Below are 17,285 nucleotides of genomic sequence, written 5' to 3' on the forward strand. Positions count from 1 at the left end.
GTAACCACCGTTATTCTACAATGTGATGTAAGCGCCAAATTGTGAGATTTTATAGCTTTCAGTGGCAATAAAAATATAATTGATGTTTGTTCAATGTGGACAAATTATTTTTATGATGGTTCATTTTTTTCATAAATTATGTTACTTTTTTTAGAATCTACTTTTTGCAAAAAATGACGTAACTTTGTTTACAAACTAACATTGGGGTCATTGACATTGTTTTACTTGAATTACATTTAAAACATTTATTTTATGTCATGATCAGAACAGTAATATTACAGTGCGAAAACCAAGATTCAATTTTCATAATACTGTATTTGTATACGTGCGTTTTTGTGTGATCTTGTGTGCGTAAGATTGGGCTTAAAAGCTTTGAAGGGTTAGATCAGCTGTTCGATTCCCTTTTTTTTAGTTGAGAAACGTTGAGTTTTTTTTTCTGTAAGGTAGTTTGAGAAGTGATATCTGTGCCAGCATGAAAAAAAGAACAAAAAAGCAAAGCAATCCACTTTAACGACCCCCGGGTCTTTTGTGGGCTCTGTTGCAAGTTTCTGCTCATTTCTAGGCGTCCGAAGGTTATGTGTGGTGAGTCACCCAAAACCTCTTTTACGCAAATGGTCCGACGTTTTACTTCCCCATCAGATAGAAGGCCAGGAGGATAAGGCAGGAATCGGACCCGCGCACTACAGCAACTTAGGGATCGGCAGCCGAAGCCACTAACCACCGCGCCACGAGGCCCTGATAAAAAGAAACGGTTGGGAAAAAAATTATTACGTTCAGATTTTCAAATTCCGTTTATTAACCACGTGCGACCGAAACTTCCGAAAATGTTATTCCAGGAAGTTCTTTAATGCGCATTTCATCTTCATCTTGTGGAAAACTTCAAATGAAGGTTTGCTTCCAAAATGTTTTGGGAAGTTTATTGAGCAGGTGTATGCCGGGATTTGAATTCAAGGCAAAGTTTCATATGGGTAATTCTCTACCAACTCACACGAAATCGGGAAAAGTTTCCCCGACCCCTCTTCGATTTGCGTGAAACTTTGTCCTAAGGGGTAACTTTTGTCCCTGATCACGAATCCGAGGTCCGTTTTTTGATTTCTCGTGACGGAGGGGCGGTACAACCCCTTCCATTTTTGAACATGCGAAACAAGAGGTGTTTTTCAATAATTTACAATAACAATAACTGAAACGGTGATGAGATTGAAATTTGGTGTCAAAGGGACTTTTATGTAAAATTAGATGCCCAATTTAATGGCGTACTCAGAATTCCGAAAAAAACGTATTTTTCATCGAAAAAAAAACACAAAAAACGTTTTAAAAATTCTCCCATTTTTCGTTACTCGACTGTAAAAAATTTTGGAACATGTCATTTTATGGGAAATTTAATGTACTTTTCGAATCTTTATTGACTCAGAAGGGTAAATTTTTCATTTAGAGCAAAATTTTTCATTTTATTTATTTTTTAGAGTGTAACAATGTTCTACAAAGTTGTAGAGCAGACAATTACAAAAATTTTAATTTATAGACATAATGGGTTTGCTTATAAACATCACGAGTTATCGCGATTTTACTCAGGTACGCCATCAAATCGGGCGTCTAAATTTACATAAAAGTCCCTTTGACACCAAATTTCAATCTCATCACCGTTTCGGGCTGCAAATTATTGAAAAACACTTCTTTTTTCGCATGTTCAAAAATGGAAGGGGTCGTACCGCCCCTCCGTCACGAGATATCAAAAAACGGACCTCGGATTCGTGATCAGGGACAAAAGTTTGACGCAAATCGAAGAGGGGTCGGGGCAACTGCTGTGTGAGTTGGCGGAGAATTACCCATATGCAACATAAAATTTAAACAAATTAAAATGGTATTGCGCCTTGCAGCAATTTCTAGAGTTTTGTGTCAATCGTGCTAGGCCTAGATTTTTTCATCACACTGCCTTGCATGACTGAGAACTGTCAACTTTGCGCACTTTGCACCTCAGTAGAGTGCTGCGGGATTATTTTCATCACAGTTGGCAAACTAAATTTCTATCACACCATCAAAACAAAACAAGTGCAATGCATCGACTTCTGACCCCAATCTAGTCACCAAGCTGTGGTGGCCGAGGCAGTTAAGTCATTGAGATGGTCTGTTAAAGGTTCCTGGCTCGATTCTAGAAGTTGGAACTTTTGAGATTACTTTTTATTTTATTTTTTTTTTCTAGAAAGGCTCAATTGATGCCATATTCAACCTTTGGTCTGAACTTTCAATTACCGGAAGTTATTAAAATTTGAATTCTGATCGTTTCATAAATTGTCTAAATGAATTTAATTACCTAGACAGTTTTAAATGTTTTATAAAGATCATATAATGTACTGAAGAAGAACCGTTTATATTTTAATGTCCAATTTTGTGCCAATCTATGGAATACTTTCAGTAGACTTAATGGTTTTGCCAACAGGAATTTATTCATTTTCCTTTTATTTTTTCCGATTTAAATACATATTTTCCTGTAACCGTTGGTCATAATCCATGACGAACTACATTTAACTCTTCACATCAGTAGTGAGGGGACTTCTCCAACCTGGTATCATAATGGATAAGACGTGATCCTCGGTGTGTTGATCATCAATGACCGCACAAAAGATGGAACCCGGAGATTTCGCGAGCGCGCGTCCGTTTCGGTTTTATCGGCCTGGACAGTGTAAGTCCTGTATGGCATTTGCCTACATCCAACCGTTATAAGAGCACCTCATCGCACCGTCAACGCCAAGGACGAATACCCAGAAGCCACTCGCCTCCAACGCCAAGGAGGGCACGCCCGCCCTCTCAGCACGCTCGGATCAGACGCTGGGGCTGCCGATTCAACAAGGAAGGAAGATTTCTGCGTGAAACGAATTCAACAGCTGGTCGTCCATCCACATCCGGCACGGAAGTCTAAGCCGAAGACAGCCTCAAGGCCGCAGTTTAGAAGCTACATCCGGCAACAAAGACTGGAGATCGCAGCTGGGAAAACCCGCCATCGCCAAAGCTAAAAAGCCAAGAAAGTGAAGTTTTTTGAGTGTTCAACTATTCCACACACTTAAGTCCCACAAAACTGTCTTGCACTTCCAATGAATCTGTTCCGTTCCTCTTCAGATTGGGTCCTGAAACACAATGGATGAGTAGAATTTTCGTAACATGGCCCGACATTCCAAAAATAGAAATCAAAACATAAACAGTTTACATACCTTGACAACCCTTGGAAACGACACAACTGTGATGAAAAATCACTGTGATAAAAAGTTACTGTGATGAAAATAACTGCGCAAGACTCTAGTAAAGTGCAAAATGTGCAATACGTTGATTTTTTTCATTGTTTATCATGAACAAGCCTTATGGCCTATCTACAATCACTTAGCTTAGAATAGTTAAGTAAAGTAAAACTTAGAAAATGTACACAACTTACGGCCGTCATCCACAATCAACTTAGAAAATTTGCTGGGCTGATATACGTTGCTATGCAGTTGTTTGTTTACCTTTGATATGGAAACGTCAACTTACCGTAGATTTTGAAATTTTCCAAACCATACGTCAAGTTTCTAATTTTATTCCTTTTCATTGTAGAAGATCAAATTCATTTCTATTGATTCAAACTCCTAAGCTAAGTGAAATTTTCTAAGTTAAGTGATTGTAGATAGGCCATTACCCGGCAAACTTCGTCCTGCCCTTTTTTTGGTTTCCTGACGTTTCTTGCTTGTTTGCTAATTCAGCCTCCTGTGATCAAAATATGATTTTACGCAGCTTTTCCCATACAATCTGCAGATTTTCCGGAATCGGTTCCAGAGTGGCCAAAGTTGTAACTTTTTGGCGTAAAAACCTTCCTTGGACTTATATGAACCCAACGCAACAAAGAGCACATCGATCCGACGTTCCGTGTTGAATTGATTCGCGTTCGAACAAAACAGTCGAAATTTTATATATATATATATATATATATATATAGATAGATAGATTACACCATTTTATATGATTATTTTACAGTCGATGTTCGAACATTTGGCGTTTAGATCTCATTGAAAAATAAAATCGGCAAGGCTTTTACCAAAACCGTATTGCTTGAACTAAAATACCGTGATAAGTAAGATCTTATAAAATTAGGCTGAAATTTCCCTGAAAACCACAAAATAAAAATGTCGGTTACATCATGTTAAGCAAAACACAGATTCTCAAATAAGTAACATAAATTACGAAAATTAAACCATCAAAAAAATAGTTTGTCCACATTGAACAAACATGAATTATATTTTTATTGCCACTGAAAGCTATAAAATCTCAGAATTTGGCGCTTACGTCACATTGTAGAATAACGGTGGTTACGTAAAAAATGTGTTTAAAAATATTACTTCCAATTTTATAAAGAAACTATCAGAAAACATTTTCTTTCTAAACCACAGACAAACAAGGAGAAAGAAAAGCCCCGACTGAACACCACCCACAGCGTGTGCTATGGCAGTGTTGGCAAATAAAGTGATTTTCAAGACATCGTTTTATCTTTTTCTGAAAAACTCTATATCATTTTTCAGAAGCATTTTAGCACCATACTTTCTTCGGGAAAGTTGTAGAGCACATTTCAGCGCAACTTTTATGTGCTGGGTTTTATTATACCGTGAAACGTGAAAATTTAAAAATCGAAATACAAAAAGTACGTTTTCCCATAGTAATTTCCATACAAATTTCAATCGCTTTGCGCAAAGCGAAGACAAAACCAATCGTTCCCAAATTTTGGGAGGGTGATTAGGACCCCAAAAGGAACTGAAAAAGTGCTGTGCTGGAAAATTAATTATGTTATTACACCCTAATACTGCATACGCGTATCATACGCACCCAGAGTTCCCAAATGAACCGGTTAGGCTAGGCTCACCAATAAAATTGGTTCGGCTTAAACCTCCCATTGTGGTTCAATCCTGGTTCAGTGAACCATGAACCATGGCTTAAGCCAGGCTAACCAGGCTAATGAGAACCATGACTATGCATAGGTGTTAAGGTGCAACAATGCTACCGTGTAACAAATTGATGATGTAACAATGTTACAGTGTATCGAATGATACAATGAACAATGTTACGGTGTAACAATGTTACGGTGTAACCATATTACGGTGTAACGGATGTCACGGTGTAACATATGTTACGGCAATGGTTACACTGCAACATTTGTTACACCATCGCATTGTTACACCGTAACTTTGTTACACCGTAACTTTGTTACACCGTCGCATTGTTACACCGTAACTTTGTTACACCGTAACTTTGTTACACCGTAACTTTGTTACACCGTAGCATTGTTACACCGTAGCATTGTTACACTGTAACTTTGTTACACCGTAACTTTGTTACACCGTAACTTTGTTACATCGTAACTTTGTTGCACCGTAACTTTGTTACACCGTAACATTCATTACACTGTAACATTCGTTACACTGTAATATTGTTACACCGTTACATTGTTACACCGTAATATTCATTATACCGTTACATTGTTACACCGTAATATTCATTACACCGTTACATTGTTACACCGAAATATTCATTACACCGTAACATTCGTTACACCGTAACATCCGTTACACCGTGATATCCGTTACAGTGTTACGGTGTAACACGGTTACGGTGTAACAATGCTACAGTGTAACAATGATACGGTGTAACAATGCTACGGTGTAACAATATTACAGTGAAACGAATGTTACGGTGTAACAATGTTACAGTGTAACAAATATTACGGAGTAGTAGATTTAGGGTTGCACAGTGTCACGGTCTAACAGAGCTCACCGTTTAGCCTAACATTCATTGATCAGGTTCAAGCCTGGTTCAAGCCAATGGTTCATTTTGGCTAGCTTTCCTGGTTTGAACCAAATGAACCATGGCTCACGGCGCTCGGTGAACCTGAGCCGACGATGCTTGCCGACGTGTGGTGTGAACCTGAGCCAGAAAAATGAACCTAGCTGAGCCGATGGCTCAGGCTCGTGGGAACACTGCCCATAATCGTCACACATGAGGTTATATCTACCCAAATATCAGCGTGAATATCATACGCGCAAAATACTTGCGCAGTATTCCTATGCTGCATACCATATCGACTCCAATATTGGCTTTATATTGGTGCAATATCAGAAGTGAATTGCCCTTTGGCCTTGAGTCACCCGCATATTCAAAAACCGCTGCAGCGCCCTAGGGGTATTAAAAAACATCCAAAAAGCAAAAACTGAAAATTTGGTTTATTGGTCCTTTAAAAAAAAAACTCCAGATTTTTTAATGGAGCACCCGCAGTCGAGCAGTTTTTGACAGTTCGTTCCATAAGAAATACATTGTAGAAAAAAGCAAAAACTGCTCGAATGGATGTGCTCCATTCGTTTGTGTCAAGCTCGGATGGTTTCTAGCAAAAATATTCTTAATTTAATCCTAGGGAGCGTTCTTTTATTACGTAACGCATTATTTTCGATTTTTGATCCCGCTCCTTCCCCTTTGTAACAAATCGTAACGATTTCAAAATATATTTTGAACACGCAGAAAAATATTTTGTAGAATCAGCCTGTACGAGGTTTGATTCAACAATTTTTTGTTGAATATAATCAACGCCGATTTTGCGTTGAAACAAACCTTGATTTTCTCAATTCCACAAAAATCTTTTGTTGCTCTGAAAAAGTTGCTTTGACGTCTAGCGTTGATTGAACAAAAATCTTGATTTTCAAATCAACAAAACGTTTTGTTGATTCAAATGTGCCTTATTTTTCTGCGTGAAGATAAATATTATAAATTAATCTAATCTAATCTAATCAGACCCTAGCGCAGCCAATCTTTCGAAGGGATCCTGGAGTAAAGATAAATATTATAAATTAAAAAAAAAATTAAAATTGGATTTTTAGTTGCTGGCACTAATAATTGAAAGTGTCGTGGATCTGGTGGCCAGCCTCGTCCATTTCCGGACGGAATAAAACGCACGACTTTACTGGTTGAGATTAAGCAATCGACTGCCATTTATTAAGACTCACTTTTATTTCTTGCTCTCTCTCTCTCTCGCTTTTTCTCTCTCTATCTTTCCTCGCTTATTCTCTTTCTCTCTCTCTCTCTCTCTCTCTCTCTCTCTCTCTCTCTCTCTCTCTCACCACATCCACTACATCCTCGCTTAGTCCTACTCTTTACTGAAAAATGTTGTACAGATACATATCCTTGTATTTGCTTGGTCTTAGAATGTTCCTCTTGGGTCTTCCAGTATTGTTCGTTGGTGAACCGTCTCCGGAAGTAATCGGGATCTGGGCCGCCTCCGAATCGTCGAGGTTCCTGCGAACGTCCGATGAATTGTTGGTCGCAGGTGGCTGCCGATTCTCTTGCTGTTCAGTCTCCGAGTTATGGTCACGCGCGTCGAGTGGTACATTCGTCAGCGTGTCATCGGCGTCGTCCCCAACAGACTCGCTATCATGTAGTGGATGTGGTGGCCAGCCTCGTCCATTTCCGGACGGAATAAAACGCACGACTTTACTGGTTGAGATTAAGCAATCGACTGCCATTTATTAAGACTCTCTTTTATTTCTTGCTCTCTCTCTCTCTCGCTTTTTCTCTCTCTATCTTTCCTCGCTTATTCTCTTTCTCTCTCTCTCTCTCTCTCTCTCTCTCTCTCTCTCTCTCTCTCTCTCTCTCTCTCTCTCTCTCTCTCTCTCTCTCTCTCTCACCACATCCACTACAGAAAGGATGTTTGAAAACTGAGATAAAGTTTGAGTTTGAAAACATCAATAGTTTTACTGTTTGCTTTTCTTATATTCGCTGTCTCAGCAGTCAGAGGTCCAATCTTCAATGTTTCTAAACAAAAATTCTTAAGATTTTAAATAGGTCCATGAACATAATAAACAAAAAATATGTTTGGTCGATTTAAGATTTTTTTTTTTGATATTTTTATATGTTTTTTAGGTAACAATAAGCCACAACTTATGAGCAATCTTTCCGATTTTTTTCAAACTGAAGTTTTTAATGAAAATTTGAATTTGCAATCAATTTTTAATGTGCACCGTTTTTGAGATATTGCCTAAGATATACTCCAATTTTTACTAAAAATTTGAAGTTTTTGATTTAAAACATAGTGTCTCGAGTGTAAAATGGCCTTTGTGGTCACAGCGAAGGCCCCACAAAAATATTGAGCAAAAAAAAAATACATTTCCAGAATTCTATTCTCCGTTTTTTTATAATAATTAAATTTCTAAAAACAGTATTAACTCGGTATTATCGCATAAGCTTTTAAAATGTTTAAGACACATTCTCCAGCGTCGAACACGACCCGTTTTGGATTATGGACCCGTTTTTTAAATTATATATTAGTTGTTTTATTGATCTAATCATCAATCGCAGCTAGATTAACATTTAGAAATGTTTATAATGACTTAAATATGGATTATTAATTTGTATGAAACCAAGAAGAGTCGAAATTTCACTACTTCTCACTCCGTTGCAAATTCACGTAGTCATCGATGTGGCAAATTGAAATTTCTTCTTAAAATTAGTTTTCTATATTTATTACTTGACACAGTAAAAAAACCATGGTAATATTACATCTGAGAAAGGGTGCATCTTTTATGTCTTTGTTTTTGACGTAGACTTACGTCTTTGTTTGTGTGGTTGGGTACCAACTCACAACCACACAAACGAAATCTTATTGCCACCGTGATTAAAAAAATCCATGCTTTTCAAGTTCAGGAAAAAAGAGATTCGAACTCACTACCTCTGATTTCTAAACCTTATTGTCACCACTAAGCTAGCAGTACTGAGCAGTACTGGGTGATTAAAAGTCAATGAAGTTTAGCTGGTCTACTGAGGTCTTATCAAAGGAAAATGTTGAAGTCCTGAACTGGGCAGGCATGCCAGATTTTGAAGATTTTCGGGCACATCACAAAAACGCAAATGAGTTTAACTTGATGGCAAAATAATATTTTACAAATTTGTTTTTGGCAAAAGAAGCATAACATTGTTATCTTTTTCGTGAGTAATTCATCTAATTAAAAATCATCGAATAACATGGCAAAACAATACGTTTGAGCATTGAGTCTGTGCTCGAAAATCTTCAAATGTGGCATCCCTGGAACTGGGTTCTCCGTTCGTTTCAAAAAGGCCTACTGAACGAACGTTTCTTAGAGACGAGCGTTCGTTCTTAGAGCTGTTATTTTTCGTGTTGCTTTGTGAACTTGAACGAACGGAGAACCCGTTCAAAAGCATGACTGAATATAGGTTTTCGGTGCCCTTTCCCCGTGCCATGCCTTGACACTTAGGAGACCCGGAAGGCGGAGTCTTGTCGCAAAAAGAACGATACACGCCTGTGGATCCGTTGACGAAACCGCAAGGTTTAAGATGGCCACATTATAAGGTGTTACGTCGATTCTGCAACCAAGAAAGTTGTCTTCTTATTCCAAAACAAATGAACTTACAGATCAAAACTGGAACAATATTTTTTGTTAGTTTGTTTTTATTGATTTCAAGAGATAAATCCATAATTTTATCGATAATTTTTGTAGTTTTCCAAATATAAAATAGGTGACAAAAATTTCGGTTGATGAACACCGGTGTTAATTTTTCAATGTTATTATTAATTAAAAATAAATATATTTTTTTTCACAATTAATAAGTTTTGTTTTGTATATTTCTTACAACTATTATATTTATTATATTTATTTAAACATCATTTTTCTTATTCAAAAAAATATTTCTTTTTTCAAAACTTTTAGGATTGATTTAGTATATTTCTGACTTTTTTTTAATTTATTCAAATTTAAATATATTTTATTTTTTAGGTTTTGTTTCATTATTATTTATTATTTTTGCTAGATACAAAATCTTGTTTTTATTTGCTTTAATGGTCCCCTTTTCTGAATCTATTTTTAGCATCTTAGTGATTACATTCTCTGATAACATTTATTGTATGTATGAATGTTTGTATGTATGATGATAATATATATATATATATATATATATATATATATATATATTTTTTGTTCACTTCAGTGCATAATGCATTTTGTATTTTTGCACGAATTTTGGAGCTACAAATTCCGGCGCATATAACGAAATTGATTCCCACCCCCATCCCAAAAGCGCCGAAAGTTTTTTAGCGCCTGAAGGGACCCTTTGCATAGATGCCCTTGCTCCCATCCCGTCACTAAAGGTATGGAGCAACGAGAAATTAATAAGCATACCCCCCAGTTGAACCATCAGAAGAGAAGCAGGCAATCCACAACTCACAGCGAAAGACCAAGGGAACACCCTACCGCGGATTTAGTGAAAATTGTCTTGAATGATGTGTGTGGGTGTTAGAATGAGTGCTCAAATATTTTGTTATAAAAAGAACGGGCTCACCAATCAGTCTAATCTTCAAGACTAGCTTCATTCGATTTCCTGCCCTTGCGAACTGCTGAACATACGGTATCGATGCTCTGATAACAATTATTGTTATATTTTATCTCGTGTTCACTAGAGCATCTTAATACGATTGCATCAAACGGTGTCCAAGATCAACCTCGTTTGGATAACTAGCTTAACAATATACACATACGATATGCCAACGATGATGGATAAATCGCATAGTTTTTGCACCATCAGAGGAGACAAAACGATCCACTTACAACTATTGTAGCGGTTCCTAATTTGAATAATAAATGAGAGTGTCCATCAGTATCCGGTGCCCCTCCGTTGGACAGATTTATGCATGAGGATACGGATTGAATGATTCGTCTTTTGTCGGTGGGAATGCTTTCTGAGGTCGTCCTTTTTTTTTACACTACTCGTTAGTGTGACTTTTATAGTGGAAAGGGCTTTTAAAGGGTGTACCTTTTTTGAAAAGATTTTTTTTTGTATGAAGGTCTTGATTTCAATTTCTTATCAACTTGAATATTTATGATTAGATGGGGTGTCAACAGATGAAGGGTTACCCTCGAATGCCACGGACCACAGCCCACATCGGTGGCGTCCATCCATAATGGTGCTTCTGATGTGATTTGAGATTTTCCTTTCCTTTCCTTTTAGTTGGCTGACGCTGAAAAATGCCTTGGGTCCCAGATTGGATGTTGCGGTCAACTGCGGTTCGAATGGTCCCCTGCCATGGCCCGGACAGAACAGCTCTACACGGATGTTACTGATGATTGTGGTCATCTAAATTCATCCGTTTCCTCGCTGACGGAATGACGAAAAACGAGGAGTTCCGTGTGACGACACACGTTTGTCAAACGATGTCCACGAGATGGAAATCATGGTGGTTCTCCTAATGGCGGTCACATCCGGTTCTTTACGTTCCAATTTTGTGGTTTTGATGGGTGCGGCCATGACATGTGTTTTTGCGAACTCCGTACCGGAAATGCGGAATGCGTGTGCCAAATGGGTGCTCATTAGGATGCTAGGAGTCATGCCTGCTCCGGTCAGAACTAATTTTACTCATTTGGAACGATGCCAGTTGGAGTATGTCTTTTGGGATGAATTTGTCCCGTGTATATTAATGAGTATTCAATAGAGCAGCAATTCGTTGTAGTTGGGGTATCTTAACGCACGTCTTAATAAATTGAGATCAATATGATGAAATGTGAATGTCTGATTTGAGTAATGTCATTGAATTATAATTTTTAGGTCATTTAAATTTTTTTTTACCTTTTCAGAAGATTAAAGATCAAATAATTTCACTTGAGTGTTAATCATACACTTTAACAGCCAAAAAAAGTAGTGAACCAGCAGCGTGTAAAAGGTCTGGGTGTAAAATAAATTTTGGATTTTTTTTAATGAAATTTTATGTTATATTACACCCTGAAATATGTAGCCCATCAGTATGGGAAAACTAATTGACCGAAATGTCAAGCTTATATATGCGTTTGTTCTTTCAATTAGGGCGCCCAAATTTCCCGGGTTTTGAATTTCCCGGGAAACGGGAAAAATATTTTCAGAATCCCGAGATCCCAAGAAAATTTTGAAACAGTCATGAAATCTATGTTTTCTACACCCAAAGTTAAAGAACGAGAGGATAGTCCTCACGAAAAGAAACGTGAGGAAAGTGCTATTTTGCGAGAGTATAGTCCTCTCGCGTGTTCATTCGTTCATTGGAACAGTTCATCCAAGTGGCTTATATGGACAAAGGCACGGTTCAATATGCCGAAGGTCTTGGGTTCGAGTCTCGGTGCTGGTACTTTTTTTTGACAGATGAACTTTTTTTTTGAAGATGAACCCATGAGTAAAGTACTCTCGGTAATTTCGGGATTTATCCTCTCCATCCGCACACAGTACCATTTTACTATCGAATCGTGCTCTTTATCCTCTCGTATACCTATGCCCAGTTCTGGGTGTATATAAATCATAGGATTAGCTCAATCATATTGATTGGTGATAATCTGCACTTCAATCTAAACAAGGATGACAGTTTTTAATAGCTTAAATGAAATTAAAATAAGTTGTTTTTATTCTTTGTTGAGCTCTGGATTTTAAATGAACTACAGTGTTATTTAAACTTGTATTTAAATTAAATAAACTTATATAAATATATTTTTCAGGCTGGAAAAATTTCTTAGAAAATATCTTTAAAAAAAAAACAAGAGGCGAAAGTAAATAAAATGACACCAGTTCATCTAAAATTTTAGAAAAGTTAATACACTCAAACCCCGATGGTTTGACACCAACTGTTGTCAAACGAACGGGGTCACTTTTTAGTTTAACAGGCAGAGTTCACACACGCTATCAAACGTTTGTTTCGATAGTGTGCGTGAGCGTCGTGTAAATAGTGACAGTTCGTCACTTTTTAGTTTGACTTTGACCAACCAACGGGGCACAAACTAAAAAAGTGTCAAACGAAAAAGTGACCAACCACCGGGGGTTGAGTGTAATTTGATTTGATTTTTTCAATTCAATTCAATTTGGTTTTATTGGTGAATAATCAAGATACAATGAGTTATTTTGAAGTGCATAACAGAGTTTTGGAGTTCCTTACAGCTGTGTGTTGCATCATAATCCATTTAGGAACAATTATTTCTTTAACTAAGGCACTAGCAAGAGTAAGAAAAAACTATAAAAAAAAACTTACAGAAATTGCAAAGGAAAGGGGATAGAAGAAGAGAAAGCTTATATCTAGATCACAGGTAATTTATCCTTTGTAGATGTGTTTGATCATCAGTTCCCCAAGGGCCAGGAATTGTTCTGCCTTGTTCCGGCAGCTCCGAAACCGCGTCATCATCTCCCCCGCGAGAGCAAAGAACTCCGGCAGGGTGAAGAGATCTTCTCCGGTGACTTCTTGCTGGGCCGTACTGCCGCTACCGGCAGCGACCACGCTGGCGAACGAACGCCCCCAACCAGGAGGGAACGCTGAGTTTTCCGCTGGAACCGTACGCTGTCCAGCTGCTGGAACGGCTGCGCTCGTACTTCGCTGAGGAGGGTGGGACGCTTTCTTCTTCCTCTTTTCCTGCTCCTCGAGGTAAGCCTTGCGCGCGACGCATCCGCGGTAATTGCCGGTATGGTTGCCGTCACAGTTCGCGCACTTTACGCGCGGCTTGGTTTGTTCTGCCTTGTCCCCCAAGTCCGCCTTTCGTGGCAGTGCGCACGCCTCCGAGAGGTGTGACTCACCGCACTTCACGCAGCGGGGCCGAAGATTGCAGTTCCGCGAGCCGTGGCCGAATTTCTGGCAACGGTGGCATTGCGCTACGTCCGTCGGGTTCTTGGTGTAAAACCGCCAGTTTACCCAAAACCGTCCAACGTTTTAGTCCGCCGCAGGTCTTGGATCTTGACGGTGCCGCGGTCGAAGTACAACAGGTACAGTGTGTGTGTACCTGTCACCGTTGTCTTGCGCGAGAGCACTTTAATCTCCCGCGGTTTTATTCCGGCGTCCGAAAGGTGACCCTTCAGGTCGGAGATCGGACGGTCTTGATAACCCTGCAAGACGACCTTAACAGGGGCTTCTCGGGGTTGAATGTGTAGAAGTTGAAGTTGCTACGCTTCAATTCTTCAAACACCAGGTCGAAATTCTTTTTGGTCAGTGTGATCACTTGCACTGCCGACTTACCGATTTTCAGACAATATCCGAGGCCTTCCAGCAACTCGTCAACATCGTCCGCTAACGTGTCCAAAACAAAAATTGGAGGTGGTCTACGTTCCGCTGGAGAGTTGTTCTTTTTTGACGTCGGCACTTTTTTCCGTGCACGACCATCATCGTCGTCGTCGTCGTCGGTAGTGCTGCTACCGTCAGAGTTGTTATTTTCTTCGTCGTCGCTCAGCATCTGGAACTCGTTCCTGATGGGGATGTTGGCGGATGTTGATGTGCCACTGGTCGTGGCACCGGAAGTACCGGAACGGGTTCGCACTGGTGATCTTGGGACATATCCAGGATGTAGTAACTTTTGTCGATGCCTTCAGCGCTGACGCCCCCTGCGCGATGGCGGCCGACACGGCGTTGGTTTGTTTACCTTTTGCACACGGCCGGTAGACGAACTTCGCGGGTTTTTCGAGGCCGCACTCGAACTGCCACGGCCACGGCCGGCCTTTGGCATGCTGGAGAAGCAAACTCGCGGGTAACCACAATCAATTACGGCGAAAAAATCGAAAAAAACGATGGAGCACTGAGCACTAGCTGCATGCTCTCGTGCGTACACGGAGGGAGCTGATTTGATTTGATTTTTTCCCAAATTTTAACGTAGATATCTCAATCTTTAAAAAATATATAAAATCAAATAGGAAATGGAAACATTGTAAGCAGATCGGTAAATCATTTTTTTACAGTTTTCCCAAATAAACCCAATTAATGGTGATATATGTCGAATACAAATTATAATGCTTTAAAATTATTATCAGTATTCAACTGTTCATCTATTTCCACAACCAAATCTGAATTTTCAGACCAAAATTTGTTTTTTTTTTTAGATTTCGGGAATTCCCGGGACATATTATTAAAAAATCCCGGTATTCGGAATTCCTAGTTTTGGAAAAAAATCCCTGGAATTTTGTTCCGGGAATTCCCGGGATAGACGCACTGCTTTCAATTCTCCATCGGTCTGTTGGCCGAGCAGGGTAAGCCTCCAGTCATTACTGTTGGTGCTGGGTTTGAATCCCGACGTTTTTTGTGTTTACAAAAATTGAACATACATAGCTATTACACTACGGCAAACAAACAAACAAACTCGCACTTTTTGTCAGTTTTCCTGCTTTGTTTGTTTGCCTGGATTTGTTTGTACAAACGTCAGCCTGCATAAATACATTTTGCATTGTTTGCGAGTTTGGCAAACTGTCAAACACGAAAAAGTGCGAGTTTGTTTGTTTATTTGCGATAGTGTAATGGCTCCTTAACTGTCTTTCTTCACAAAGGTGATGTGCATGCGTTTGCATGTGACATTAACATCGGATTTTTTTTGCTGTGTTGTTGAAACCGGTTATCAGATTTGTTTGTTGAAATTATGTACGGGTCAATCAGGTGACACATCCTAAGATTCGTGATCAAAATACCTTTCCAACTAGTCCAAAAGTTTGATTCTGGGTAGTTAAAAAATCTCATCTCATACTGTAAACCAAACTATTTTGGAAAAGAATCATTTTGGTTGTGAGAACCATGGCTTGATGAACCCCCTAAACGTTGATCAACAGAGTAACTATCCCAAATTCCAACTAATTCCACCACTTCGAAAGTGCGTCAAAACTATGCAACATCCACACAGTTCGTTGTATTTACACGGCATGGTACTAAAATATGCAACATCAGCTTCCATCAGCCATTGCAGACGTGCCATTTTGAGGGACACTTAGGGCACGCGTCCGGGAAATGCCCACCGTTCGAGATGGTGCATGAATGCGATGCTACGATGGCGGTGGTTTCATTAATCCGCACAGCATACAATTTGCTAAATAGTTCCGGCGAAAGTTAACCTCATTAGCTGTTTAGGGGAGTTTTGCTAAAAATGTATATTTGCTTCTTCTCGTGGACAAATGTTTTGTTTTGTTGTTTTTTTTTTTAAGTAAACTCAACTAAAATTGTATTAACGATGAATATTTTTTTTCAGAAATATTTATCGCAAACCCGTTTCACCCTAAATAACTGAGCGTGGCAACAGCACTGTGCACTTGCGTCGTCATGTTACGCGCGCTAAAACCAAAACCATATTCGAATGAACATTACGCTCGCAGTCCCTAAATCCACGTGGAGGTCGTCAAGGTTCTCCACCCGATGTCGATAGAGTTCTGAAGTTTGTCTGCGGAATGGCATGAACGTGTGCACTGCGAATTACCGAGGCGAGTGTAGGCGAATATTTAGCGTCAATTTATCAAACCGAGGGTACATAAATCTGCACTTTCTGTGCGTTCATTTGCTCTGAGTTGTATGTGGTTTTGCAATGAAAACGTGTGCACTTGCCGTGATGTTTGATGGCAACACTTGTGCTGAACAAATATTCGTTATACTCTGGTGTAGGAGTGTAATTTGTTTAGTAGCTTAGTCAATGAACTTATAAAATTTAAAATAATCCAATTGAGGTACATTATTGATACGTAATTAATTTTTAAAGATCAATGAATTAATAAATGTAATAAGAAATCATAAATGATTAATTAATCTTTAAAAATACCTTTTATTATCATTGCACTAGATTTCAAAATATTTATATTCTTTTTTTTCGTTTTGCAGCCTGACAAATTTGTGTAAAGTTTGTCGCTTCCTTCACAACGATATTAAAATCAGGGTACAAAAAAATGCTTCATACATCATTATGTTGTAGTACACTGTTAAAATTATGCAGAATACAAAATAATGAATGAAAAAACAATCGAATTTCCAACTATTTTCGTGTCATGCATTTGAAAGCTTCCATCAAGCCATCTTAACGCCGCAACGTCATTATCCTTTAGCTAAGCCAAGCTCGCAGGACATGTGTCACGCATTCGAAAGCTTTTGCCTCGTGCAATTTCTGGGGAGGGAGGGAGGTGGGCCTTTGATGAATAGGATAACGACAGATCGTGGACGTGAGTGGCACCAAATGAAGCCATTTTAGCACAAAAGGCTGCCGCCGTTGGTGTGGGAGCTTTAAGCTTGGCTTTCGGTGGTGGTTGGAGATGGGTTGATGCTCAATATTGTGGGAGCACAGCATGCACACACGTTCCGCTACATTTAGCACGTATATCCTTTCGCCAGCTGCGATGTCGGACGGACAGCGAGCTTAGGCGTCACGAACCGAGCGAGCAAGCTGGAGGGAAAGCTTTTGCGCGGTACATGACCGCAAATAAGGCCAATTTAAAACGTGGGGTGGATAAGAAAAGTTTTACTGTGATCTTGTGATTATGAGGGTATT

The 17,285-nt window shown here is 39.1% G+C and overlaps 1 long non-coding RNA gene across 1 annotated transcript; it reads right to left on the bottom strand.

The window, feature by feature from the left end:
* Positions 1-2,448: 2,448 nt before the first annotated feature.
* LOC119770793 lies at positions 2,449-3,255 on the bottom strand. The gene is made up of 2 exons (XR_005278993.1): positions 3,207-3,255; positions 2,449-3,122 (listed from the first exon to the last, which is right to left on the bottom strand). It is a non-coding gene; the product is annotated as an uncharacterized LOC119770793 (long non-coding RNA).
* Positions 3,256-17,285: the final 14,030 nt, after the last annotated feature.

Source organism: Culex quinquefasciatus, chromosome 3 (assembly GCF_015732765.1).
Source record: "Culex quinquefasciatus strain JHB chromosome 3, VPISU_Cqui_1.0_pri_paternal, whole genome shotgun sequence".
Taxonomy (NCBI): domain Eukaryota; kingdom Metazoa; phylum Arthropoda; class Insecta; order Diptera; family Culicidae; genus Culex; species Culex quinquefasciatus.